Below are 27,392 nucleotides of genomic sequence, written 5' to 3'. Positions count from 1 at the left end.
TTTCTTTAATTTTTTTAATTTTTTTTAAATTAAAAAAAAATTTGTCTTTTAAAAATTTTTTTTTAAGATTTAATTTATTTTGAGTTTTACAATTTTTTCCCTAATCTTCCTTCCCTCCCCCCACTCCCACAGAAGGCAGTTTGTCAAGTCTTTACATTGTTTCCATGGTATACATTGATTCAAATTGAGTGTGATGAGAGAGAAATCATATCCTTAAGGAAGAAACATAAAGTATAAGAGATAGCAAGATCAGACAACAAGATATCAAGTTTCTTTTCCTAAATTAAAGATAATAGTCCTTGGTCTTTGTTCAAACTCCACAGTTCTTTCTCTGGATACAGATGGTATTCTCCATCGAAGACAATCCCAAATTGCCCCTGATTGTTGCACTCTTGGAATGAGCGAGTCCATCAAGGTTGATCATCACCCCCATGTTGCTGTTAGGGTGTACAGTGTTTTTCTGGTTCTGCTCATCTCACTCAGCATCAGTTCATGCAAATCCCTCCAGGCTTCCCTGAATTCCCATCCCTCCTGGTTTCTTTTTTTTTTATTTTTTTTTCAAGGCAATGGGGTTAAGTGACTTGCCCAAGGCCACACAGTTAGGTAATTATTAAGTATCTGAGGTCGGATTTGAACCCAGGTACTCCTGACTCCAGGGCTGGTGCTCTATCCACTATGCCACCTAGCTGCCCCCGGCTCCTGGTTTCTTAATAGAACAATAGTGTTCCATGACATACATATACCACAGTTTGCTAAGCCATTCCCCAATTGAAGGACATTCACTTAATTTCCAATTTTTTTTTTGCCACCACAAACAGGGCTGCTATGAATATTTTTGTACAAGTGATGTTTTTATCCTTTTTCATCATCTTCAGGGTATAGACCCAGTAGTCCTTACCCTGTGTCTTTGCAAAGACTGTGCCCCATTAGTTAGAGTGTACACTCCATCTTTGCATTCACCCATCACAATCCTTGATGTCTTTCTCTTTTATTTTCTGACATCATTTATATAGCACATTTGAAGATTTACAAATTTCTTTACAAATATTCTCTCATTTTATCCTCAGAGCAAGTTTGGGAGGTAGGTGTTACTATTATTCCCATTTACATATAAGGAAACTGAGGCTGTGAGGAATTAAGTGATTTGCCATAGTGTCATACAACTAGCAAATAACAGAATGGATTTGGATTCAGATCTTTCTGTTTTCAGATTGAGCACTTTGTTCAATGCCTTTGTCTTGTAGTAACAATCATAGCATTTCTATAGAGCTTTAAAGTTTGGAAAGTGCTTCCTATAAGTTATCTTATTTGATCCTTAAAACAATCCTGTGAAGCAGGTACAATTCTTTGTCCCATTTTACAGAAGGGTAAACTAAGGCTAAGAAGTTAGGTGACTTGCCCAGGATCACACAGCTAATAAATATCTGAGATTGAATTTGAACTCAGGTCTTCCTAATTCCAGACCCAGCACTTTTTCTATACTGAGTCATCAATCTGCCTTTTAAATTTCACAATCCCTTTGAAAGTACTTTTAATCCAAATCTGGCATTTACCAGCTGTGGGTTCTCTGACCTGTATCCTTGTAAATATGATAGAAAAGAATAGTTAATTTTATCATCTTCTTCATAGTACATAGTAAAGACTTGATAAAATTGTTTTTATTGACTGAGAAATGTGCTACATAATTGTTATTGCTATTGAAGAACCATCAGAAAATAATTAAGGGCTCCTTCCTTCATTTTGGACATCCATAAAATGGGGGTGATACCCACCCCATCTCACAGGATTGTTGTGAGAAAAGTAATTAGAGCTAGCTAGATGGTGGAGTGGAGAGAGCGCTGAATCTGAAATCATTGAGATCTCTGTTCAAAATCAGATACTAGTAGAACAATTGACATTTCTATCTTCCTCAGTTTTGTCTTCTGTTAAATGAACATCATAATGGCACCCACTTCTCAGGGTTCTGATGATCAAAAGAGAAAATATTCATAAAATGCTTGCAAACCTTATTATATAAATACTAGCTACTGTTATTCTTGTTATTACTTTTATTGTTTTTTTTATTGTTACATTTTATTGTTATTATTACTTTGCTATGGATCTTAAGGAGCTATATGTAAGTTCTCATTCTCCCATTCCACTTCAAGCCCACACCAATCTAGTCAAGGACTGGCTGCCTCATCATCACACACAACTGTTTGTTCTCCCTTCAGACTTTCCAGTGGCAAAAGCCCTGTCTCTGATTTCAACCTTTTACTTTTACACCTTTCTCACTCTCATCTGTGCTGAGCTTAATAATAAAAATAATAATAAAATTTGTAACAAGTAATGTTTATAAAGTACTGTCTAGTTTGTAGAGCAAACCAGACCAATTTAAGATATTATATAGAAGAAACTGAAAAAATGATGACATGTAGCCAGAGGAGAATGTTAATGTTTACCATATAATGTGGATCTTGCATGGAATTGCTTGCGTTCATTCATGTCCATATTTATTATTTCATGTTGTGAGATTGCTTTTACTTTATTCTTTTCTTATTCATGGCCATTTGCTTTTGTTCTAGTAACAATATAGTTAACAATATATAATTGTATGAGTGTGCTGGCATTTATGTATGTCTTGCTATTCTATAGGTTCATTGATGTTCTTCTGTGCTGCTGTTAAATATATTTGCTTATTCTATGGATATGCATGAATTTCTGTGATATATGCAGGTGATATGCTCTGAATGTAATTTAAGACTGGTATCTGAAGCCTTGTATCAAACAATGCTTTGTATTTTGTTGTTGTTATTCAGTTATTTTGATTTATGGATTTTTTGGGGGCAAAGATTCCAGAGTGGTTTGCCATTTGCTTATACAGGACATTTTCCAGATAGAGAATTAAAGAAAACTGGGTTAAATGAATTGCCAAGGTCATACAACTAGTAAACATCAGTCATTTTTAACTCTTTGTGTCCCCTTTTGGGGTTTTCTTGGCAAAAATACCCAAGGAGTTTGCCATTTTTTTTTCTCCAGTTCATTTTATGGATGAAGAAACTGAAGCAAAGTGTGTCTGGGATCACACAGCTAGTAAGTCAAATTTGAACTCAGGAACATGAGCCTTCATGATTTCAAACTCTGTGCTCTATCAACTGCACCATCTACTGCCTGCTCTACTTTACACTATGCTATCTCTATTAAACATATTGTTTATGTATATAAACAACCCTTAAGTTGAACATGTCCTTTGGATACAGGATTAATTGCCCTTATTCTGCTAAAAGCTAATATTTATCTTTGGACTATAAAGTATAATGACAGATGTCAGCTAGACCAAGACTGACTTTGTAAGAGATTATAAAATTTCTGACCTTACAAAGGAATGTCACAAACCACTGGAGATAACACAAGTGAAAAGAAACTTCCAGTAGCCCCCTACTGCCCCTGGAGACTCCTTAGGACCCCCAGACCATTAACCTAGACCTTACCCTTTCAGGAAGGGGAGAAGAAACCTCAAAAGGGAACAAGACCTCTCTTTGGGTCTGATTGTTCTTTCACACCATAACTAATATGGAAATATGTTAAGCGTGACTGTGCATGTATAACCTATATCAGATCCCCTGTCATGGGGAAGGGGTGAGAGAAAGAGAAAAATGTGGAGCTCAAATGCTTACAAAAAAGATGGATGCTGAAAACTGTCTTTGCATGTAATTGGAAAAGATAAAATAATTTTAAAAACTAGCAAGACCTGAGGGCATGGTGCTGAAACAAGCATGGGCAACCTGTAGGCATGCTGTGGATCTAGGAAGAACCAGAGCCACTCAGTAGCTCAAATCCAGTCCCTGATACTTCCTAGCTTTGTGACCCTGGGCAAGTCACTTAGCCTCTGTCTTCTTTTCTACAGCTGTAAAATGAGAATCATAATAGAACCTACCTCTCAGGGTAGTTGTGAGGATCAAATGAGATAAAATTGGTACAGTAAACACTTAATAAATGATCCATTGGAACTAGAGGAAGTGAAGATAGAGACACCAAATAGACCTCTTTAGTAACCTGACAGGAGAGCAAGGGAACAGAAGACAAAGATTGTGGCCAGGTGGTACACATGTGACAGATAACAGGGCAGTCAAAACCTTGCCATCTACTGGGAAGAGGAGGTAGGGGCCCTTCACTTCCCAGCTTTTGTTTCACTGTTTTCTTGCTTCCTCTCCTTAAGAGAGAGGAGCTTCTAGTCCCCATCTTTGTTTCTGAAGAATTTTTTCTTTCCTTTTTCTAAATCAGTTTCTCTTTATAATAAAATAGTTAGCTATTTTGTTTCTGATCTGTGTGTTAATGTGCAAGGGTAGCAGAGAGAGAGAGAGGACTTTACTAGTTGAGTACAGGGGGAAGTGGAAGGGGAAAAGAAAGAGACAGAGAAAGAAAGACAGAGAATTTTACAAGTGGTAGAACTTTTGGGCAGCTAGGTAGCACAGTGGTTAGAGTGCCAGACCTAACAAATCTGGCCTTAGACACTTACTGTCTCTGTGACCCTGGCCAAGTCACTTAACCCTGTTTGCCTAGAAGCCATCTATAAGATGAACTGGAGGAGGAAATGGCAGACCACTCCAGTGTCTTTGCCACAAATGTCCCCAAAAGGGTCATGAAGAGTTGGAAATGACTGAACAATACTAAAGAACTTTGGAACCTTACTCAATGTAACTCATATTTTTTAACTTCTCAGAGCAGAAAAGAAAAACATGAATTGATTTCTGCACATGGGGAAAAAAGCAGTCTATATAGGAAGGGAAAGCAATAAGTGATCTAGGGGCTAGTATTGCTGTGGTGGTCACCCTGGACACTTCTTTCCCATGGTCTGGAGGTGACTGAAGAGAGTCATTCCTGGAGTAGGAGTTGGGAAAGAATGGTACCTGGAAATGGGGGAACAGAAAGAGAAAGTAATCACCTCCATCCACCCACCCCCCACAACTCATTCTCAACCCAGAAGCACAAGCATTTGCCCATATACCAACTGCTTTGCAAGAAATTTGGAAGTTTATAGAAAATGGTAAGGTTAACATGTTGGTCAAGAAGAAGGATGCCAGTAAGTAAGCTTTATGGGTTTCAGAGAGGCCCAGAGGCACTATCTTTTTGACCTTTACTCAGTTTTCATCCTTCTTTGCCTCTACAGCCTTTCATCCTGTCAACTGCCTTCTCCTCCCCAACACAGTCTTTCTTCTCTAGATTTTTCATGACTTTCCATTTTTCATGACTGCTCCTCAGGCTTCTTTGCCACATCTGTATCCATATTACATCCATTACCTGTAGGTGTGCACCTCAAAGTTCTGTCCTGGGCTATCTTCTCTGTCTACATTCTCCCATTTGGTGATCTCATCAGTTTCCAATTTTCATTTCCATGCAGCTGTTTCCTATATCTTTATAACCAACCCTATTTTCTCTTCTGAACTCCACCTGGTTATTAAATATTTCTAACTGGATGTCAAGCATCTCAAACTCTGCATGTCAAAAACAGAACTCATTTCCTTTCCAAAGCTCTTCCTAACTTCCCTACTTGTATTAATTTCTCCATTTGCTATAATTGATGCTTACACATATGGTTTGTGTGGTGCTGGCTGATGGAGCACCTGTATTTTCTTGGTATTAATTGTTAGCCCAAAATTAGCACAAGTGGTAGAGAATCACTCCACACTTTGTTGCATCTCAGCTTCAGAATACACAATCATCTGCAAACAGATCATGCACCAACACCCCCTCCACTTTGGTCTTGGCTTGTAGCCTTTCCAAGTTAAAGAATTTGCCATCAACTGACCTTGAGGCCATGTTCATCCTCAGTGAAGGTGTTTGATAAAATGACTGAAAACATCATGCTAAAAAGTATGAGAGCAAGGTCACATCCTTGTTTTACTCCATTGCTATTGTGAAATCTTGAGAACATTGTCCACTATCCAGAACCCAAGCATGCATGCCATCATGAAACTGATGTACAATAATGATGAACTTCTCTGGGAAACCACATTTTGACATAATTTTCCATAAGCCTTCATAACTGATGGTATCAAAGGCCTGGACCAAATCTATAAATGTTGTATACAGACCTCTGTTCTATTCCTGACATTTTTCCTGGAGTTGTCAGGCAACAAACACCATATTAACTGTTCCTTGACCCTTTCTGAAGCCACACTGGCTCTCAGGGAGATGACCATCTTCTAGTTGAAGGATCAGTCTATTGAGAAGGACTCTGGCAAAAATTTTACCAACAATGACTAAAAGAGAAATACTCCTGTGATTGTCACAGGACAATCTACTTTACCTTTATAGAGATGGATGATGGAGGCATCCTTGAATTCTTGTGGGATAACAACCTCTTCATGCCATATAACCTGGAAAATTTCAGTAAGTTTTTAGATGAGCAACAGACCTCCCAGCTTGTAGATCTCAGCTGGACTAGAATCAGCACCAGGTACTTTGCCACTTGAAGGGACCCTAATGGCATGCAAAACCTCTTCTTCAGTTGGAACTTCAGCTAGGGAATGATTGACTTCAACTTGAGGTAAATGGTCAATGACTTCTGCATTGGTTGATGATGATCTGTTAAGAATACATTGACAAAGAGGTTGACACACACATTTCCAATGCTAGCTCAGTATTTGGGAGACTCCAAAAGAAAGTATGGGAGAGAAGAGATATTAGACTGAAGGTCTACAGAACCATTGTGCTGACCTCAATATTATATGCCAGTCTACCAAGTGTAATGTCAGGAAACTGAACCACTGCCATTAAAATTGTCTTAGGAAGATTCTGAAGATCACAAGGCAGGAGAAGATACCAGACACTGAGATTGTTTCTCTAGGTAAACTGCCTAGCATTCCAATATTACTACAGAGAGTGCAATGATGATGGGCTGGACACACTGTTAGAATGCCAGACAGACATTTGTCATTTTACACATTAATGGAGAACTCACAAAGGGCAAGCTCTCACAAGGGAATCAGAAGAAACAGTACCAAGACATCCTGAAGAACTTTGGAGTTGATTGTACAACACGGGAGACACAGTCCCAGGACCACCCAGCATGCATGCCCTCATCAGTGAGGGGACTGCACTCTATGAAAAAGGCAGAATTGAAGCAGCTCGTGATATTTGTAAGGTTAGAGTGCCCATCCCAGGTGTTCACACGGACTATTTGTGCTTGTCTGTGGTAAAGCTCATGTTGGTCTGATGAGCCACAGTAGGATACATTGCAATTTGTCTCAAACATAGTGATGTTATTTTGTTCTTCTTCTATAACGAAGGACAAGAACCAACGAACCAATCAGCCTGTGTTGTTTTTTTTTCCCTTCAATCACCTGGATTTCCAGACTTAGAGTAATTCTGAATTCTTTACTTTCCAACTCTCCAAATCTCTAATTAGTTGCCAAGAATGGATTCTTCAGGCACATTTCTCATATCCATCCCCTTATCTCTACTTCTTCCCTTATCATTACCCCCCATCACATTATCTCAGCCCCTCATCACTTCTTAACTAGATCATCTCAGAGCTTATGTCTACCTGCCTCCACTAATCCATATGCCAGTGATCACAGCAGTGTGATAATTCTAAGGCACAGGCCTAAAATGCTACTCCCCTACTCAGTAAAACTCAGAAATTCTCTGTTACCTCTGGGATCAAATATGAATTCCTTTGTCTTTTAAAGACCTTAACATTGTAATTACAAATTACTGACTATAATATACATGTGTATATTTATAAATATATATGTGCATATATATATATATTATGTATTATAAATATGTGTGTGTAAAATTCCATTGGATTCTTTGGTCTATTCAAACTGGCTTATTTGTTAACTATCACACAGGATAATTCCTTCTCTTATCCTTCTCTCTTTTGGACCCCATTGACAAACTGTTTGTTTTGTTTTGTTTTTAGGTTTTTGCAAGGCTAATGGGGTTAAGTGGCTTGCCCAAGGCCACACAGCTAGGTAATTATTAAGTGTCTGAGACCAGATTTGAACCCAGGTACTCCTGACTCCAAGGCAGGTGCTTTATCCACTACGCCACCTAGCTGCCCCCCCCATTGACAAACTGGTGAATCCTAAGTATCCTTTTTCAGAACAATATTTTAAAATTCATAAAATGAATATGTAAGATTACAAAGAAATCAATTATACTAACATTTAGTTGTCAAATATATTTTAAAAAATTTTTAGACTCCTTGGTCTATACATGGACTCCCTGGTCAAGTGATCCTACATTAAGAACCATTAAGATGGTGAGGTACTCCAGATGATTTTATTTGAAGATAATATTTTATTGATTGAACCAATTCCCAGGACATCTATACTTAGAAATTTTTCAAATAAAGAGACTAAATAAAGACTAAAAAGGTAGAGAACATGAGATAAACCAAGCTAAAACTATCCTTTGCTTGACCTTGAGGAGAAAGAGGAGCAGAAATAATGAATGGGAACAAAGCCAAGTGGTTTACCCATGCTATTTTTCTTTTTTTGTTTTTGTTATATACTCAAATCACTCATCTTTTTTCTCTTTTTATTATTTATTTTCATACTGTTTTTTATTCTGAATACATTTTATCCTCAAAAAATCCCCAAGCAAACCACAAACATTTATATTATACAGCAGAACACAAAAGAATTGTCTGTAAAGAATATACACATCAGGGGTGGCTAGGTGGCGCAGTCGATAGAGTACTGGCCTTGGAGTCAGGAGTACCTGAGTTCAAATATGGCCACAGACACTTAATAATTACCTAGCCCTGTGGCCTTAGGCAAGCCACTTAACCCCATTGCCTTGCAAAAAAAAAAAAGAATATACACATCATCTTGCTAGTTTATGTATGTGTGTGTTTGTATATGCATTATATATAAAAATATCTCTATGGAATTTTTTATACATCCAGATAGAAAACTTCATACAAAACCATCAAAAACTATACTTTTTATCTCTGCTTCCTTCTGAAATTCCTTCTGTTCTCATTTAGGCATTAAATTTTTTTTTAAATGGTCCTCTTGTTTTTATCAAGATTGCTAACCCCTCTTTACTGCTTTACTCCATTAGAAAATCAAAGATAAAGATAAATATCTGAATAAGCATAGTCAATCAAAATAAATGTTTACATTGATCCTGTCCCAAAATGTCTATCTCTCTACCTTGAGTTAATCATATCTCTGTCAGATGGCAGGTAACATGTTTTGTTATAGTTCCTTTGGAGACTGAATTGACTAGAATTCTTAAGTCTTTCAAAGTTGGGTTTTTGTTATTGTTTCTAACAATATTGTACATTCTAACCTCTATCATATTGTTCGTTGCCTTAGGGAGAGTGGTTGAAAAATGTGGAACTCAAAAGTTTGCAAAAGGATGAATGCTAAAAATCATCTGTGTATATAACTGAAAAAAATTAAAAGCTTTTTTTGGGGAAAAAAACAGCAATATTGTACATTAGAGTATATTAAAGAATGTATAGTGCACTGGACTTGGAATCTGGAATATCCAAATTCAAATCCAGACTCAGAGTTACTTACTAGCAAAAGACCCTAGACATGCCACAATCTCTGCCTCCATTTCCTCAAAAATAAAATAGGAATAATAATAGATTCCTCCTGACAAGATTGTGATGAGAGCAAATGAAGTAATGAAGTCCTTAGACCCTTAGACCTTTCTTTTCTGTCCTCCTCTTTCCTCATTCTATTCTGTTTACTTCATTGTGCTACCCAAAATGCTACCCAAAATCCCTTGAAATTGTATTTTTTGTCATTTCTTAGAGAGCAATAATATTCCATATATTCAAATTGCTCAGTCATTCAACTGAAAGGTATCTCCTTAGAGGTATATTCTTTTTTTTTTTACCTCTCCCTTCAATCTCTTCTTTAGCATCAGGAAATTTATTTTGCTTACAATTCCTTTTCCAATGTTTTCCTCCCTTTGGTTTTGCAATAATTTTGGGGGTCTACTTATTGTAGGCTCATGCATGAGCTGAATACCTCTGATGCTTCTCTCCAATGTAAGAGCTTGGGGAACTAAAGTTTTTCTTTTAACTTCTTGATCATTATTCAGTTTGTTATGAATTTCAGGTTTTTGTTGGAGTGGGTATGTGGGAACTACTCCATTCAGGCATCCATATTAAGCAGGAAACCTTCCCCTGTTTTGTTGATCAAAACATTTAGAGATATAAATTTCCCTCCATAGACTGCTTTGGCTGAATCCCAAAAGTTGAGATACATTATTTTATTGCTGACATTTTCTTTGGTGTTATTGTCTATTGTTTCCATATGTCTTTTAGGATTATATTATTTAATTTACACTTGTTTGAATCTTTTCCTCAAATGCTCCCTTTAAATTATAACATTTAAGGAGTTGTAGACATGAAAGATTTGTTATATCTGCTTTTCTACTTTTATTCACAGTTTTTTCCCCCAGGGGTTTTGTATACTGCAAGATGAAATGAAATAGGCATACATTTTACTTGGATAAAATGGGCTAAAAAAATTAATGGGCTTTTGTTCAGTACAAAATCAAGTTAGCTTATGGTAGAACCTCATTTTAGTGCTACTTCAGAGAACAAGATGAACACCTACTTATTTAGAGAGTGTAGACTTTGAGAAAAATGAAAAATGAGAAAAATCTACTATAAAAATAAAAGGGGAACAATAGAGTATATTTATAATTGAATTCTATTGAATTTTCAAATCCAGTCATTTTAGAACAGAAATGTCAGTTCATGTATAAATAAAAATGGCTTAAATGTTTTTACAGTTTTATTTCCCTTAAACACTAGAAGGAAAAGAATTGTGCTTTTTAAAAAATGTACGAAGTTATATTGATGTCTTTTGTTTTTATGTAACAGTAATTTCCAGATTTAACTCTCTCTCTCTTTAGCCTCCTACATCCCTAGTAAGCCTCCCTTTATAGGAACTACTGATATATTAGAAAGAGAATAAGGACTAGAGTCAGGAAATACTAAGTTAAAATGTGGACCCAGACACTTAGCTGTATGACCCTGGACAAGTCATTTACCCTCTATTTGCCATTTGCCTCCTTTCCCCCCAATTATAAAAAATGACATCTGTCTCTTGGAATTACAGTAAGGTTCAAAGCAGATGATATTTGTAGAATATGTCTGGCACATAATAAGCATTTTTTATAAATACTTATTTCTTTCTTTTTCCCATTGTAAAAATGGAAAGGAGAGAGGGGTAATACACGATTTTCTGTTTGCAGCTGATTGTGCACTCGAAGTCTCTGAGGCTTAGATACAACAAAGCAGGGATGAATTCTCTGCTGCTTGTGCCAATTTTAGCCTAATAATTAACACCAAGTAGACAGAGGTTCTACACCTGCCAACACCATTCTATCCATGTGTAGAATCATCTGTTATAGCAAATGGAGAAATTTTTAATGCTATGGATAAGATCACTTACCTTGGCAGTGTGATGAAGTTGACCTACCCATTGTCAGAGCTGACTCAGTGTTTGGAAGATTCTGAAGGAAAGTGTGGGAGGAAAAGGTGTAGATCATTCTTTACTGAAGGTCTACAGAATTGTTGTGCTGACCTTACTGTTATATGCCTATGAAAGCTGCATGGCCTACAATTGCCAGGAAACTGAATTGCTTCCATTTGAATTGTCTTGGGAAGATTCTGAAGATCACCTGGCAAGATGAAGTACTGGACACTGAGGTTCTTTCTCCAACTCAACTGCCAAGCATTGAGACTCTCCTTCAGAGAGCACAACTCCAAAGGACTAACCACATTATTTGAATGCAAATTTAGTACATTTGTCTAAAAGGCTATTTTACAGAGAACTCTCCTGGGACAAGTAAATCCTCCAAGAAGCAGCAATACAGGGACACTAAAGATCTCTCTGAAGAACTTTGGAACTGATTGTGAGACATGGGAGACAATGACACAGGATGTGTGTCCATATCAAAAAAGGGGCTGTGCTCTATGAGCAAAGCAGAATTGCAGTAGCTAAAAAAAAAAAAAAAATATGAGACGAACAAATTTGGGACCATCTCTACTCCAAATGTTCATATGAATTATTTGTACCCAGCCTGTGGTAGAGCCTTCCAAGCTCATATTGGTCTGATCAGCCACATCTAGACACACTATACCTTGACTCCGATATAGCAATGTCATTTTGGTCTTCTTAGAGCACAAAGGAAAACAACATACCATTCCTCTTTCTCTTCCTTTTCCCATTATAAAAAAGAAAAACCCAACTGACTCAATGACCACAGTTAGCAGTGTACATCACATTCTTTGTTTCCAATTTCTCCACTGGAAGGAAAGAGATACATTTTTTCATTTCTTCTTCAGGACAAGATTGGTCTTTATAATTACACAGAGATCTGTGAGAAGAATCAGACAAGCTCCTGTTTCTTTGAAATCTACATACTGACCCTGCCCTGGTTGTCAATGAAGCACTTCCAGAAAGATCAATGGTAACATTACTGAAAAAAGTGGAATCTATTTTATTGTGATGCAGCTATGTCCCTATGCATTTCTTACTGCCTCTTCTGAAGTTCTTATTCATCACTTCCCTTTCTAATTTGGCTTTAATGGTCTTTGAAGTCTTCCTCTTTAGAGAACAGCAATCTCTAACTATGCTTCATTGAAAATGTGTCCCTAGAAACAAATTACAGATTAATCTTCACGATCTCAAAGTCCTTTTAACCTCTTAGATTTTTAAGGTTAGCTACAAATTCAGAGGTTGTCTTTTTGTTTTATTTTGTTTTTCAAATCAAGTGGCATGATAGCTCCCACTAGAGGGTGAGATTTGCTAAGATAAAATGAGGTCCATGCAGTGAAGAACTTTATTAGAATCTTTCCTCTCTCCAAACTATACAAGTTTGCTGAACAAACATAGAATTAACTAATTTATTTTTATTTTTCCAATTATAAGTAAAGATAATTTTCATCATTCTTTTTTAGGAAGTTTTGTTTGTTTGTTTGTTTGCAAAGCAATGGGGTTAAGTGGCTTGCCCAAGGCCACACAGCTGGGTAATTAAGTATCTGAGACTGAATTTGAACTCAGGTACTCCTGACTCCAGGGTGGCTGCTCTATCCACTGCGCCACCTAGCTACCCCCCCCCATCATTCATTTCTTTTTTTTTTAGGTTTTTGCAAGGCAAACGGGGTTAAGTGGCTTGCCCAAGGACACACAGCTAGGTAATTACTAAGTGTCTGAGACCAGATTTGAACCCAGGTACTCCTGACTCCAGGACCAGTGCTTTATCCACTGTGCCACCTAGCCACCCCAGTGCCACCTAGCTGCCCCCCCATCATTCATTTTTGCAAAGTTTTCTCCCTCCCACCCTTCCCTCCCCCAACCCTAGGATAGCAAATAATCTGATATAGGTTATACATGTACAATCATATATTAGTCATACTGCAAAAAAAGAATCAGACCCAAAAGAAAAAAGCCTCAAGGAAAAAATATTTTAAAAGGTGAAAACAGTATGTGTTGATCTGCATTCAGATTCCTCTGGATGAGGATAGCATTTTCATTTTCCATTGCTGGTCTTTTAGAGTTGTCTTTGCTGTATTGTTGAGAAGAGCTAAGTCCAGCATAGTAAATCATCACACAGTTTTACTATTAAGGTATACAATGTTCTCCTGGTTCTGCTCACTTCACTCAGAATCAGCTCATGTAAGTTTTCCCAGGTTTTTCTCTAAACTATCTGCCTATTGTTTCTTATAGAGCAATAATATTCCATTATATTCACATACCACAATTTATTTAACCATTCCCCAATTGATGGGCGTCTTCTCAATTTCCAATTCTTTGCCACCACAAAAAGAACTATTTTCAATAGTCTTGTTCATGTGAGTCCTTTCTCCTTTTTTTTTTTTTTTGTAATCTCTCTGGAATACAGACCTAGTAGTGATATTGCTGGATCAAATGGCATGCACAATTTTATAGCCCTTTGGCCATAGTTCCAAATTGTTCTCCAGAATGGGTGGATCAGCTCACAACTCCACCAACAATGCACTGATGTCCCAGTTGGCATAGAATTTGTGTTGTCAGGAAGAGGGAAGCCTCCATTCCATTAGAAATAAAATACTCTGCCTTTAGTGAATGTTATTTAAAAATATAACTTTTCTTTTGTTTTGTAGTGGTCATTCATTCAACACACCTTTAATAAGCATCTACTCTATATAATGAACTGTAATAGAGAATGGAAAAAATTTAAGGTAAATAAGATGTCATTCCTGCCCTCAAGATCCAAGACAAGGCCCTTTAGTCGTTTTCAGTTGTGTCGACTTCTTCTTGACCCCATTTGGTATTTTCTTGGTAGAAATCCTGAAGTGATTTGCCATTTCCCTGTCCAGTTTGTTTTTACAGATAAGGAAACTGAGGCAAACAGGCATCTAGCTGCTCTTCAGTAGTAAGAAAAAGTTTCAAAACTATCACACAAAGCATTTCCATTTATATTAGTTTACAATTGATGCTAGTCTCCTACTTTATCATAATCATATCTTGATTGATATTTTTGTTTACCTGTACTGATTTGATTAATTATGGGAAGAATAAGAATGATAATGGGAAGCAATCATTTATTATGAAAGACTGGTATGAAAACACTATGTTGGAGGCTGTGAGAGATGCAAAGATTATTAAGGTATAGTTCTTGCCCTCAAGGAGCTTACTGTCTATCAGGAGGAAAAGGCAACACAAATGATAATATTTTGCTACACATGTAATAGAATTACAAAGTAGGTAGGTATCCAATGTATGTTATATTGGCAGGAATGGAAAGCAAAAATCTGCTCTTTCTATCCTCTTCCTCTCCCCATCCTATATGGCTGAGTGCTCCCTTGGGGCAGATGGAAACTCAAGGCCATTAGCATGCCTCAGATTTTAACTTTCAGGGACATGCAAAGCCAAACACAATCAGGAGTAAGGACTGGAGGACTTTTCATCCATCTAAAAAGATATTTAGTGTTGCCCAGGGATTTTTGTATGTATGATACCAAAGCTTCTTGACCTAGGGAGTCTCACAATAAAGGTATCTAACCTCCCAAGAAGTTATAGCAGCAAAAGCTCCTTATAGGACATGCCAACTTGGAACTTCAGAAGCACAGAAAAGTGCCCTCTATATAGGAAGACTGAAAATCTTTAATAGACAATGGCTTAGAAACAGAGTACAGAAGGTAAGCTGAAGTGAGATGAAGGAGGTGACATGGTTGAGCAATGACCAGGCACCATGTCAAGGGTGGTGGTAGTGATGCTGGTGGGAACAGGAGAAGAAGTAGGAAAGGGAACAGTAACAAACAGTAGCCACTAATGTTTAGTGGTTTGAGGTTTGCAAAAAACTTTTCCTAGAGATAGCAACATGAAAATTACCACAGTCACAATATTTGCTCACATAGGAGTATGAGAGAAAACTCCATTGTCTACTGGATTAAATGCTGTTTCTTTGTATATAGGGTGAGGGAAGGCTTGAAAATGAATCTATTACTTAATCTACTGTTATTTACTTTGCTATTCAGTCCTAATTCTTTGCTATTTGACTCAAGGCTCATGCCCAGTTTTTTGGTAGAGATTGCACTATTTGGTAGCTCAAAATACATTTGAATAATTGTATTTGCCCCATCACTCCTGGAGTTCTTTCAAAAGGTTTGGAATGGAGTAAGCAGAGATCAGGGTAGGACTGGGTTCTCTAAACTCTGAGGGAATTTCAGATAGTAGAGGAAGGGTTATTGCTGTTCAGCTGTGTCTGACTCTTTGTGACCCTGTGACCCTTACTGTCTAAGGGAGTTTTACTAGCAAAGATACTGTATTATAAACCACCGGAGTGGTCTGCCATTTCCTTCTCTAGTGGATTGAGGCAAACAAAAAGTTAAATGACTTCTCAAGGATCAGACAGATAATAAATGTCCGAAGTCTGATTTGAATTCAGATCTTCCTTAGGTATGGTCCTACACTCTTATTCACTGCCTACAGGGGAAAGGAAGGAAGAAAATAATTATTTATATAGTACCTACTATATTTCTGATGTAATACTAAGTACTTTTTACAAATATTAGCTCGTATGATCCTTACCCTAACACTGTGAGGGAGGTGACATTACTATGTCTGCTACAAGAAAGGCAAACAACTGGACTTTAGTGGTTTTTTAATCAGGGAATCCGAGATGCCCCAAGAGTGAAAGTCTTGGCAAGTCCTCCCATTGGGTTGAGTTGTAAGCCACATGGCTTGTCTGGAAGAGAGCCTTGAGAAATAAAACTCTTTATCTGGTCTCTTACCTGATGGTAGCCAAATTTATGGCCAAGTGGTCTGAGGCCTGGAGAGAACAGTCTAAACAATTAGATAGACTTTTCTTTGGGGAAGATACTGGAGGCTGCCTCCCACCACATGTAGTTGTTTGTTGGGTGTGCTATTGAATATTAGAACATCAGATAACTTCTACTGAACAAAACAACCAGAGTGAAACCTGGAGTCTGTTGCTAATCTGGATGGGGACTGTAATATCATGGAGTACTGAAAGGGGAACCATATGATCCTCCTACCTCAATAAATCTCAGTTATTTCTACCAGACAGGGCCCCTTGTACCAATTTGAACAACATTTAATCACAACAGGGGGAAAAAATGACCCTTTTCCTCCATTTTAGGGAAGGTGATTTGCCTTCCTGCTAAATATGATAGCATTGGTTGCAGGATATAAAATAAATTCACATAAATCATTAGCATTTTTATTACTAGCAAAGCACAGCAGTAAAAAAATAGAAAAAGAAATTACATTTAAAGTAACTGTAGGCAACATAAAATACTTGGGAATCTACCTGCCAAGACAAACCCAGAAACTAAATGAATACAATTCTAAAACACTTTACCCACAAATAAAGTCAGATCTAATTGGACTTATGGTTAAGTGGAGTGAATATAATAAAATGACAATTCTAACTAAATTAAATTACTTTTTCAGTGCCATATCAAACTATCAAAAATTTATTTTATAGAGTTAGAAAAAATAGTAACACAATTCATCTGCAGGAACAAAAGATCAAGAATATCAAGAAAATTATTGGAAAAATGCAAAGGAAGGTGGTTTAGCTATACTAATCTAAAACTGTATTATAAAGCAGGAATCAAAACTGTTGAGTGCTGGTTAAGAATAGAGCAGTGGATCAATTGAATGGATTAGGAACAAAAGAAACAGTAGTAAATGACTATCATTAACTATTGCTGATGAACTGGAAGAATCCAGCTTCTGGGATAAGAAGTTATTCAACAAAACCTGTTGGAAAAACTGGAAAATAGTATAGCAGAAACTAGGCATAGACCATCACGACATCCCACACTTTATATCAAGTTAAGGTGGAAACGGGTACATAATTTAGACACAAAGAGTGATACCATAAGCCAATTAGGAGAACAAAGAATGGAAAGGGTAGGAATATATGACCAAATAAGAGACAGAGAATATTATAAAATGCAAAATGTATAATTCTGATTACATTAAATTAAAAAAGTTTTGCACCAACAAAACCAATGCAACCAAGACTAGATGGAAAGCAGAAGGATAGAAAATTTTTGCAACCTGTGTTTCTGATAAAGGCCTCTTTTCTAAAATATATAGAAAACTGAGTCAAATTTATAAGAATAAAAGTCATTCCCAGTTGATAAATGATCAAAGATATGAACAGGTAGTTTACTGAGGAAGAAATAAAAGCTATAGTTATATGAAAATAAATCAGAATTGATTGGAGAAATATAAATTAAAACAACTCTGAGGTACCACTTCACACCTATCAGATTGGCTAATATAACAGAAAAAGAAAATGATACATGTTGGAGGGAATGTGAGAAAACCGGGACACTGATGCACTGTTAGTGGAATCATAAATTGATCCAACCATTCTAAAGAACAATTTGAAACTATAACCAAAAGGTTATAAAACTGTGCTTACCCTTTCATCCAGAAATACCACTACTAGGTCTATATCCCAAAGAGATCCCCCTAAAATGGGAAAAGACCTACATGTATAAGAACATTCATAGCAGTTCTTTTTGTGGTGGCAAAGAATTGGAAACTGAGGGGATGCCCATTAATTGGGGAATGACTGAACAAGTTGTGGTATATGAATGTGATGGAACACTATTCTAAAAAAAATCATGAGCAGGCAAATTTCAGAAAAACCTGGAAAGACTTATATGAATTAATGCTAGGTGAAATGAAGAGAACCAGGAGAACATTGTACACATTGTACAACAACTTTGTGTGTTGCTCAATGATAGATTTAGCTCTTCTCAACAATATATCTACCAAGGACAATTCCAAAAGATTTGTGATAGAATAATATGCCATCCACATCCAGAGAAAGAACCATGGACTCTGAATGCAGACCAGAGTATATTGTTTTCACTTTTTTCATTTGTTTTTTTTTTGTTTATGTTCTAATTCTTTTTCACAACATGATGAAAAAGGAAATACAATTAACACTACTATATGTGTATAACCTATATCAGATTACTTGCTATCCTATGGTGGGTAGAGGGAAGGAAGGGAAAAAAATGTGGAATACAAAATCTTACAAAAAATGAATGTTGAAAACTATCTTTACATGTAATTGGAAAAAATCAAATAAAATATGAAAAAAGTATAACAACTTTGTCATTACGCCCTTGATAGCCAAGATTGGGTGTACCATCTCCCAAAAGTCAGGTCTACAATGAATCAATGCCACATAAGGAAAGAAAGGGTTCTCTGGTCCAACCCCTTCTCAGATCCAGCATCCAGGAAGATATATAAGGACAGACTGCTTTTGGTTGTATTTCTGTTTACATTTCTCCAGGCTCTTCTATGTTCCTCCCCTGGCTCAAAGTGAACTGCCCCCTTCAAAGTGTTTCATATTCCTTTGTGGACTTACTTTTCACCCTGAGATGATTCAGCTAACTCCTTCCTAGAAAAGACATAGAGGATTAAGGTATGCTATTGTTGGGAGACCCTGCTTTCTAATGATATAGAGTAAATGAAAATGGCTTTGTATGAGTTATGATAAATGTGTATTTAGCAGATATGGTCACCATCCCAAGTTCCTAAATGAAGATATGAGTCTTCTTCTAGTTCCCGCAAAAGAAGAAGTTCCTGCAGTCCATCAGCAGAGGTTTCTAAAGAGGCAGAAATTTTTTATTACTTATCATGGGGCTCCAAGAGAAGGGGATGTCCTGGGTGGTGAACTCCTTACATACAGGGTGATGGTACCAGAAAAGCCTGAATAGTGGCATCAGCATCAGGACAAGCTGCAGGCATGAGGGTCCTGATGTCTTGACTGCCTTTCTATAGATGACCCTGACCCATATTTAGAACTGGTGACTGTCCTTTAAGCATTTTCATCTGTGCTATCACCTTGAAGTGTGCTCCTGCTCAGTGATATGATTTTGCATTGAGAATTAAGATGCACTGTGAAAATTTGACATTGCCTACCACATGAATAAGATTCTTAAGATTTGGGATTCAATCCTTTGGAACTAGATGGTATAGTGGATCAAGCACTGGGCCTGGAGGTAGGAAGACTCATCTTTTCTAGTTTGAATTTGCTCTCAGACACTTGGCTAGCTGTGTGACCTTTGGCAAGTCACTTAACCTTAGTTTCCTAATCTGTAAAATGAGCTGGAGAAAGAAATAGTAAACTACTCCAATATCTTTTATAAATTATTATAAATATTCAATACAAAGGACCTATGCCTATCATCAAAATGGTAAAAGTTTCACATGTTCCAAAATATTCATAACAGCTCTTTCTTGTGGCAAAAAATTGGAAATTGAGGGGATGCCCATCAATTGGGGAATGGTGAGCAAGTTAAGGTATATGAATGTTATGGAATACTATTGTTCTATAAGAAATCATAAGTGGTTGGACTCTAGAGAAGCATGGAATGAATTACAGTAACTGATGCTGAGTGAAGGGAGCAGAACAAAGAGAATATTATACATATTAACTACAAACATTGACGGATGCAGCTCTTCTCAGCAGTTCAGAGAACTAGGACAACCCTAGGAGACCAGCTAAGGACAATGCTATCCCCACCAGAGGAAGAAAAACAAAACAAAGCAAAAACAAAACCTTCAGAATGTCTTTCTTTTCCTTTAATCCTAATTCCTCATACAGAAAATGACTAATCTGTAAATATGTTAAACACAAAAGTGTATGTATAATATTCACCTGACTTTTCACCAATGAGGGGAAGGGAGTGGGAAGGGAGTGTGGAAGGAAGCTATGTAACTTAAGAATATGCATATGTATGTGATTGAATGTTGAAAATTTTTTATAACATGTAATTGTAAAAATAAAATAAAATATCTATTAAAAAATACAAAGGACCTATGAAAGAAGACAACATCTGCATCCAGAGAGAACTGACAAATAAAGTATATATAGAATGATTTTGCATTTTTATGTATATGTAAAAAAAAATCACATGGACACTTTCTTGTATATTTAAAAGGACTAGCAAGTTGTTCATAGATTTGCAGTTTCATGGGCAATCATCTTTTTAAAAATTCTACTATAATAAGGAAATGCTTATTTTATTTTTTAGGTCAGTGTAAAATAAATAATTTTTTAAAGAAGAACTTTTGAATCACTTGTGAGACATGAGAGACACTGGTGCAGGACTGACCAGCATGGTGTACATCAAAGAAGGCACTGTGCTCTAGCTCAAAAGAAACATGAGATGTACAAATTTAGAGACATTTTTATTTAAATGTATAAGGACTATTTGTGTCTGACCTGAGGTAGAGCCTTTTATCTCGTACTGATCTGATCTGCCACAGTCAAACATACTTACTCTTCCCCCAATATTGTGATGCCATTGATTCTATTTGAGGTTAAGTATGCTTTATTGACCAGAAGTATTTATATATGGAGATGAGAGGAACTACTTCTTCCTGAAGCAGGTTGTAGCCTTGCTATACTAGCTATGGCTGGGTAAGCCTCTTTTTGTTAGATATTAGGTAATTTATAAGCATATTCTTTCTTTCTGATTCCAATATGAACTCAGACTGGCATTGCCTACAATAGTCAGACTTGATTGCTGGTGCCTTGGCAGACAGGCTAAAACCAGGTTAAAGGTAATTGAAAGGCCTTAAATCAGTTGGTGAAGTAGGGGGATATCTACCCCAAGCATGCGAAGGCTTCCCCCAGTGGCATGGGTGGATGAGAACAATTTGTTCCGACGATCATGAAGGTGGCTAAAGCAGGCATTGTGAAGAGCTTAGAACTTGGCCAGACATCAAAGATACCAAGGTCATCCACTCCATCCTGAACCATCACCAACTCTGCCTCAATTAAATCCAATTCCCTTGCAAGTCAAGACATCTCCTTGTGATTAATCCTTTTCAAAAACAAAGGACAAATATCAACATATCTCCTTATAACTCAAATATCTGACATTAAACTTGGAATGAAAATCATAAATAACATAAAATGTCACCTTTCTCATATGCCAAATAAATCTATATCTTTGCTTTGATGATTCCCTTTCAGAAATTTCAATACATGGGAGTGTAAAAATCTCTCATGACATTCTCAAGGGGTTGGGCTAACTCCTTCTAATGTGCCTATACTTATTGGAGGAATGTCTTTTATGTGATTATAATCCTTTACCACTCCTACATTTTCTGCTCCACTATATTTACTATAGGTACAGTTGCCTGTTCATATCAAGTGATTCCAGAGTTAAGCAGAATCTGTATTACTCAATGACTATACATCAGGTTATAATTTTGTCTGAGTACTACTAGGAAGCAATGTTGTGACTTTGGAATAGCATTATGAGTCTGATCCTCTTTGTTGAAATACAGTACCTACCAAGGGCAGGCAGGTGGTGCAGTGGATAGAGTGCTGGGCTTGAAATCAGGAATATGTGCCTCAAATTTGGCCTCAGACACTAACTGTGTGACTCTAGGCAAATTATTTAACCCTCTTTGCCTCAGTTTCTCCATCTGTACAATGAGTTGGAGAAAGAAATGGAAAACCACTCTAATAGCTCTGCCAAGAAAATCCCAAATGGATAAAAAAGAGCCAGATAGGTGTGAAAGGACTGAACAACAACAACTAAACCACTGCCTGCAAAAACCTATTATTTACCTAGGAGAATGAAGCTTAGGTTTAAGAACTGTTCTGTTGGTTAGATGAGAAATTCTGGCATATCTCATCCCATTCAGACTGCAGTTTTGCCTTAAAAAGAGTAGCCTCTCATATTTTAGTAGATCATTTCATATTTAGTAAATCATTTAAAATTTTGAGTAGGCTCATTCTTACCTTCTAAAGGATATGAAGCATTGAGTAACTCCATTGAGAATTCTGGAACCTTTTCTCCCTTATAGGCTATGAATCAGTCAGTAGTGGGGGTTAGGGGATGGGACATGGAAACTGAGTGGTTGAACAGTTCTGTTCATTTTCCCAGTCCATCCTAGCGCTGATTTACTAAGAATGTCTATCATAGAAATCCTTCTGATCTGAACAAATAGCATAGTTCAACTTTAATTCACCTGATGAAGGCTCCATTATTCAGTATTTTCTTTCCAGGATATTTAAATCTGATTTATGACTCTTTAGCTGAGGCAACACTCCCTTTTATGTTCCATCTGTGGCACTTAATGGTCAGGTCACAGTGACATTTTAATCTGGAAAGGGCTTCTAGAGTTCCTAACAAGGAAGTCCTCAAACATCCTTTTAAGGAGGGAGAAAAACAACATCAACAAATGTGGAATGTGGTAGAATAGTAGCAAGGAGGGAGAGAAAGGTATCTTAAGGAGCCTACATCATTGAAATTTCTCTTTGAATACCATTCTCTGATCTCATGGGGTCTTGTTCTCAGCTTGCAAGCCAGGCAAGGTAATAATTAAAAAATTAACTCCCAGCTTGTTTGCTTCAGGCTTCTCTAGGTATGTATATATATTATATGACTGGATTGCTCAGGAATGATGGGATTCCCTGTTAGCACATGGAACCTATTCACTTAAAATCATCCAAAAGCAGGGCTACCCTGTGCCAGGGTCTCCATTTCAAACTCTTATTAAAATGAATGTAACCACAGATCTCATGTTTGTTTAGATGTATTTTACTCTTAATTGGTGTTTTGGGTTTATCAGCATTACTATGTGCCCCAGAAGAAGTTAGGGTAGTAATAAGAAGTTCTATATAGATTATAATTTAATTTGGACATGGCTGTTCTTTATAGATGCATCTAAATTGATCCATGATGTGGACATATTGGTCATTTGATCAAGTCTCCACTACCTCCTTACTGCCCAGTACCCTGGGAATCTCATGCACAATGTATATATACAGGAACAAGATAAAAAGAGTCTAAGTACCACTTTCTATTTTTTCCAATTGATTTACAGAAAGAAAATTTTTTTTCTTTTTTTACTGATCTAAAAAAAATTGTACTGCTTTCTTTTGTTTTTATATCAGCCTTCATTTCCAAATCTCAGCTAGGTGATATAGGGAATGGAGCACTGGAGTCAGGAAGGCTTATCTTTCTGAATTCACATCTGGTCTCAGTTACTGGGTAAATCACCTAATCCTGCTTGCCTCAGTTTCCTCATCTGTAAAATGAACTGGAGAAGGAAATGATAAACCACTCCTCCCTGCTCTTCCCTCTCAGAAACCATCCTATGAAATAAAGAATAAAAAGGGAAAAGAAAAAAATACAGTTTCGGGGAGGTTAGGTGTCAAAGTGGATAGAGCACTGGCCCTGGAGTCAGGAGTACCTTGAATTCAAATACTGCCTCAGACACTTAATAATTACCTAGCTTTGAGGCCTTGAGGAAGCCACTTAACCCCATTTGCCTTGCCTAAAAAAAAAAAAATACAGTTTAGTTAAACTAAACAACAAATTATATCAACCAATATATGCAATGTTCCATCCCCCAAAGACCCCTTTCATTCTATAAAGGGAAGGAGTTGCATTTTTTCCTCTCTCCAAACTTAGTCCTTCTACTTATACATCATTTAATTTCTTTTTTGTTTCTGTTTTTTCCATTTATTGTTGTCATTGTTTATATTTTTTCCTAGTTCTGTGCATTAGTGCATATCTTCTCATGTTTTTCTGAATTCTTCATATTCATCATTTCTTATGGCTCGGTAATATTCTATTGTATTCATATTCCATAATTTGTTTAGTCCCCACTTTGTTTCCAATTCTTTACTATCACAAGAAGTATTTCTGTGATATTTTAGTGTACATGTGACTTTCTTTCGGTCTCTGATCTCTGAAAGTATATGCCCAGCAGTGTGAGCTATATGTTAAAGGGTATGAACATTCTAGTCACTTTTTGGGGGGATTTTTGCAAGGTAAGAGGGTTAAGTGACTTGCCCATGGTCACACAGTTAAGTAAGTATTAAGTATATGAATTTGAATTCGAACTCAGGTCCTCCTGACTCCAAGTCTGGTGTTCTATCCACTGTGCCACCTGGCTGCCCCTAGTCATTTTCTTAGCATCATTCCAAGTTGCTTTCCAGAATGGTTGGATCAATCCACAGATCCATCAACAATGGATTAGTTTCTCTTTCCTCTAGTATTTACTATTCCCTTAAACTGCACACTTACGGTTTACAATGTATCTCTGTTCCCTTACCTTCCAATTTCCTCAAGACATACAAAAAAGATGATAGGATCATAGATTTAGAGCTGGAAGGGATATCAGAGATTACCTTTAGTTCAGCCCTTTAATTTTATAGATGAGGATACTATGATCCAAAGAGGAAAAGTGATTAGCCCAAAGAGACATAGATATTGAGTAGAAGAGTCAGGATTTAAACTCAGATTCCCTGACTACAAATGCAGAATTTTTTCCTAGAGATACAAATCTTTATTCTCTTGTCTATAATAATTTTGTGACAGCCAATCCTTCAATAAACTTTGCAGTAATCTCAGACAGTAGTGTGACTACACATGACAGATTCAGAATGACTACCTGTACAAATGTCACATAAACAAATATCACACAATATATATGATTAATTTTGTATTATTATTTCTCACGCATTTATAATCTCTTATGAAGGACTGATGAATTTGGAGGCAAAAGAGACCTTTGATATCATTCTACTCCCTATATTATGTAGCTAAGGAAACTATGTGATAAGCTCAAGGTCACAGAGGTAGTTCAGTAGCTGATCAAAAATTTGACTGCCTTTATATTCCATGCTGGTGACATTGAACTTCCATGTCAATATTTCATTTTTGTTGAATTAAGTTGGTTGATCTGAGGAGAGGAGGTAGAAAAATGATTGATAGAGAAAATGAGAACCCAAAAGAACCATGAAAGAAAAAAGATCTGTCTCCCATTGGGGAAATCTCTTTTGCTAGTAAATTTTGTGTATGTACTTCCTCCAGAAGGGCAGAATACAACCCATCCTTGACTGCTGTCCTTTCTGATTCTCATCCATAAGTCCTCCATAGAGGAGAACTAGCATCAGAAACCTTTTGGTTTAAAATATTTCATGGTTTACATTGTAACTTGTTCTATAGTTATCCACCTATTAGATGTGGGCAACTGGATGAATAGAATGAATATAACACTAGAAGGGGAGGGGGGGGGAGAGAGAGAGAGAGAGAGAGAGAGAGAGAGAGAGAGAGAGAGAGAGAGTAGATATTATATTATTATGTAGTTGATCTCAAAAGGAAAGTGTCACAGAATCATAGATTTGGAATTAGAACAGAGACCCAAGTGATTGCTGAGAAATGACATCTCACAGTCTGCCTTGCTGTTGCCTTGCTCTCCTTACCTGTAGCAGGATCCTTGGACTAGAACTTCACAATCCATGATACCCAACTCTCCTCCCTTCCCCCTTTCTCCCTACCCTTAGTTAAATCAGTCATTCTACTCACCTAACCCTCTATATTTAGCCAGCTCCAGATCATGCTTCACATCTATCTATCTCTGTCCTTTTTTGACATCTGTGCTACTATCATAAGCATATCCCTTCTTTCCCTCTGTATACTCTTTACTCTGGGAATAGTAAATAATTTGATTCTATCATTATTCTAAGGCATGACAAGGCACGATAAGGGAGGCACGATAGATTGTTCTATAGTTCCATACAATATTCTGTAGCTCCCCAGAACAAAACCCTCTTCAGTGGCCATAATTTTCCTAAATGTGTTGTTTCCCTTTTTAGAAATGTAAGCACCTTAAAGACAAGGACTGTCTTTTGAATTTGTGTCCTTAGTGCCTTACATAGTGCTAAAAAAAAAAAAAAGGAAGGCACTTAAATGAGATTTTTCATTCATTCATTTTATTTATTCAAGTACTCAGGCAATGGAGCATAGTGCTAGGCTTAGAATCAGGCAGCTATGGGTTCAAATCCAACCTCAGACACTTGCTGACTATGTGGCTCTGATTGAGGCTCTTAATCTTCCTAGTTCTTAGTTTCCTCATCTATGAAATGACTTTAGACTAGATGGTCTCTAGACCTCTGTCTGACCCATCTTTTATACCTCTAATCCTCTGATCCTAGTTTTAGGGGGAGTTACTGAGGGTTCAGAGAGGAGTGCAATTTCAGTTTAGGTTTAAATTTTACCCTTTTCCTATAAATACCTTACTCTCTCTTATATCCTTCATCAGTTTACATGTGGAACCAAGTCCAGGAAAGAGGAAACTGGGTAGGGAAGCCTGCTGTGTAGGAGTCTGGGTACCACCCATTGCTTAAGCCAAGTCATAGTGAAATCAGACTAAGGGGGAAAGGATTATGTGGGGACAGAACATGTAGCTGATAACGGTGGATGGGGTAGAATAGTACAGAATTAGTGCAAGGAGCATCAATAGGACTTGGAATTTAGAGCACAGGGGAAAGAGAAGAAAAGAGAAAATAGAAGGGAAAGAAAGGGGGGAAGAAATAGGAAAAAGAAAAAGAAAGGAAGATGGGAGAAGGGAAGCAAAGCTAGAATAAAAGAAATGGGAGTGTAGAAGTCTTCCAGTCCAAATTCCTTCATTTTGCTTTTCAAAAAACTGAGGCTGAGGGGGGGCTCCTGACAAAAGCTAGCTCGTGATAGGGCCAGCATTTGAACGCAAGTCTTTCTGGCTGTGCTCTTACCAGTGCTGGGGGGCGGGATGGAATCTATCCCAGAACCAGGTTAGATGGAGAATTGACTCAGTCCCTGGAGGCACCCCTAGGTGCGCAGGCTGAAGGAAGATCCGGCCACCCCGAGGCTTGGCTCTGCCTACGTGGCAGTGAGGAAAGGGGGGCCTTGACCCCGACCCTTCTCCGTGGAAGTGGCCGAGGCCTGAGCGGGCGGCGCCTCGCAGCCGCAGCCCGGACCGCGCGGTGCGCTCCGGGGCCCGGGCCGCGATGCTCGGCCCCGGGGCCAGGCTGCGGGCCAGGGAAGGGAGCGGGAGGAGGGGCCGAGCCGGCCGGCCGCTCGGCTCCGCCCA

General features: G+C 37.5%; 1 long non-coding RNA gene across 1 annotated transcript; it reads right to left on the bottom strand.

Moving 5' to 3' along the window:
• Positions 1–87: 87 nt before the first annotated feature.
• Positions 88–27,263, bottom strand: LOC141514037 (uncharacterized). Its single transcript, XR_012475928.1, has 3 exons — positions 27,055–27,263; positions 6,290–6,359; positions 88–4,889 (listed from the first exon to the last, which is right to left on the bottom strand). It is a non-coding gene; the product is annotated as an uncharacterized LOC141514037 (long non-coding RNA).
• Positions 27,264–27,392: the final 129 nt, after the last annotated feature.

This window comes from Macrotis lagotis, chromosome 2 (assembly GCF_037893015.1).
Source record: "Macrotis lagotis isolate mMagLag1 chromosome 2, bilby.v1.9.chrom.fasta, whole genome shotgun sequence".
Lineage (NCBI taxonomy): Eukaryota > Metazoa > Chordata > Mammalia > Peramelemorphia > Peramelidae > Macrotis > Macrotis lagotis.
The sequence above is the reverse complement of the archived record's forward strand: the minus strand, read 5'-3'. Positions and strand labels throughout refer to the sequence as shown.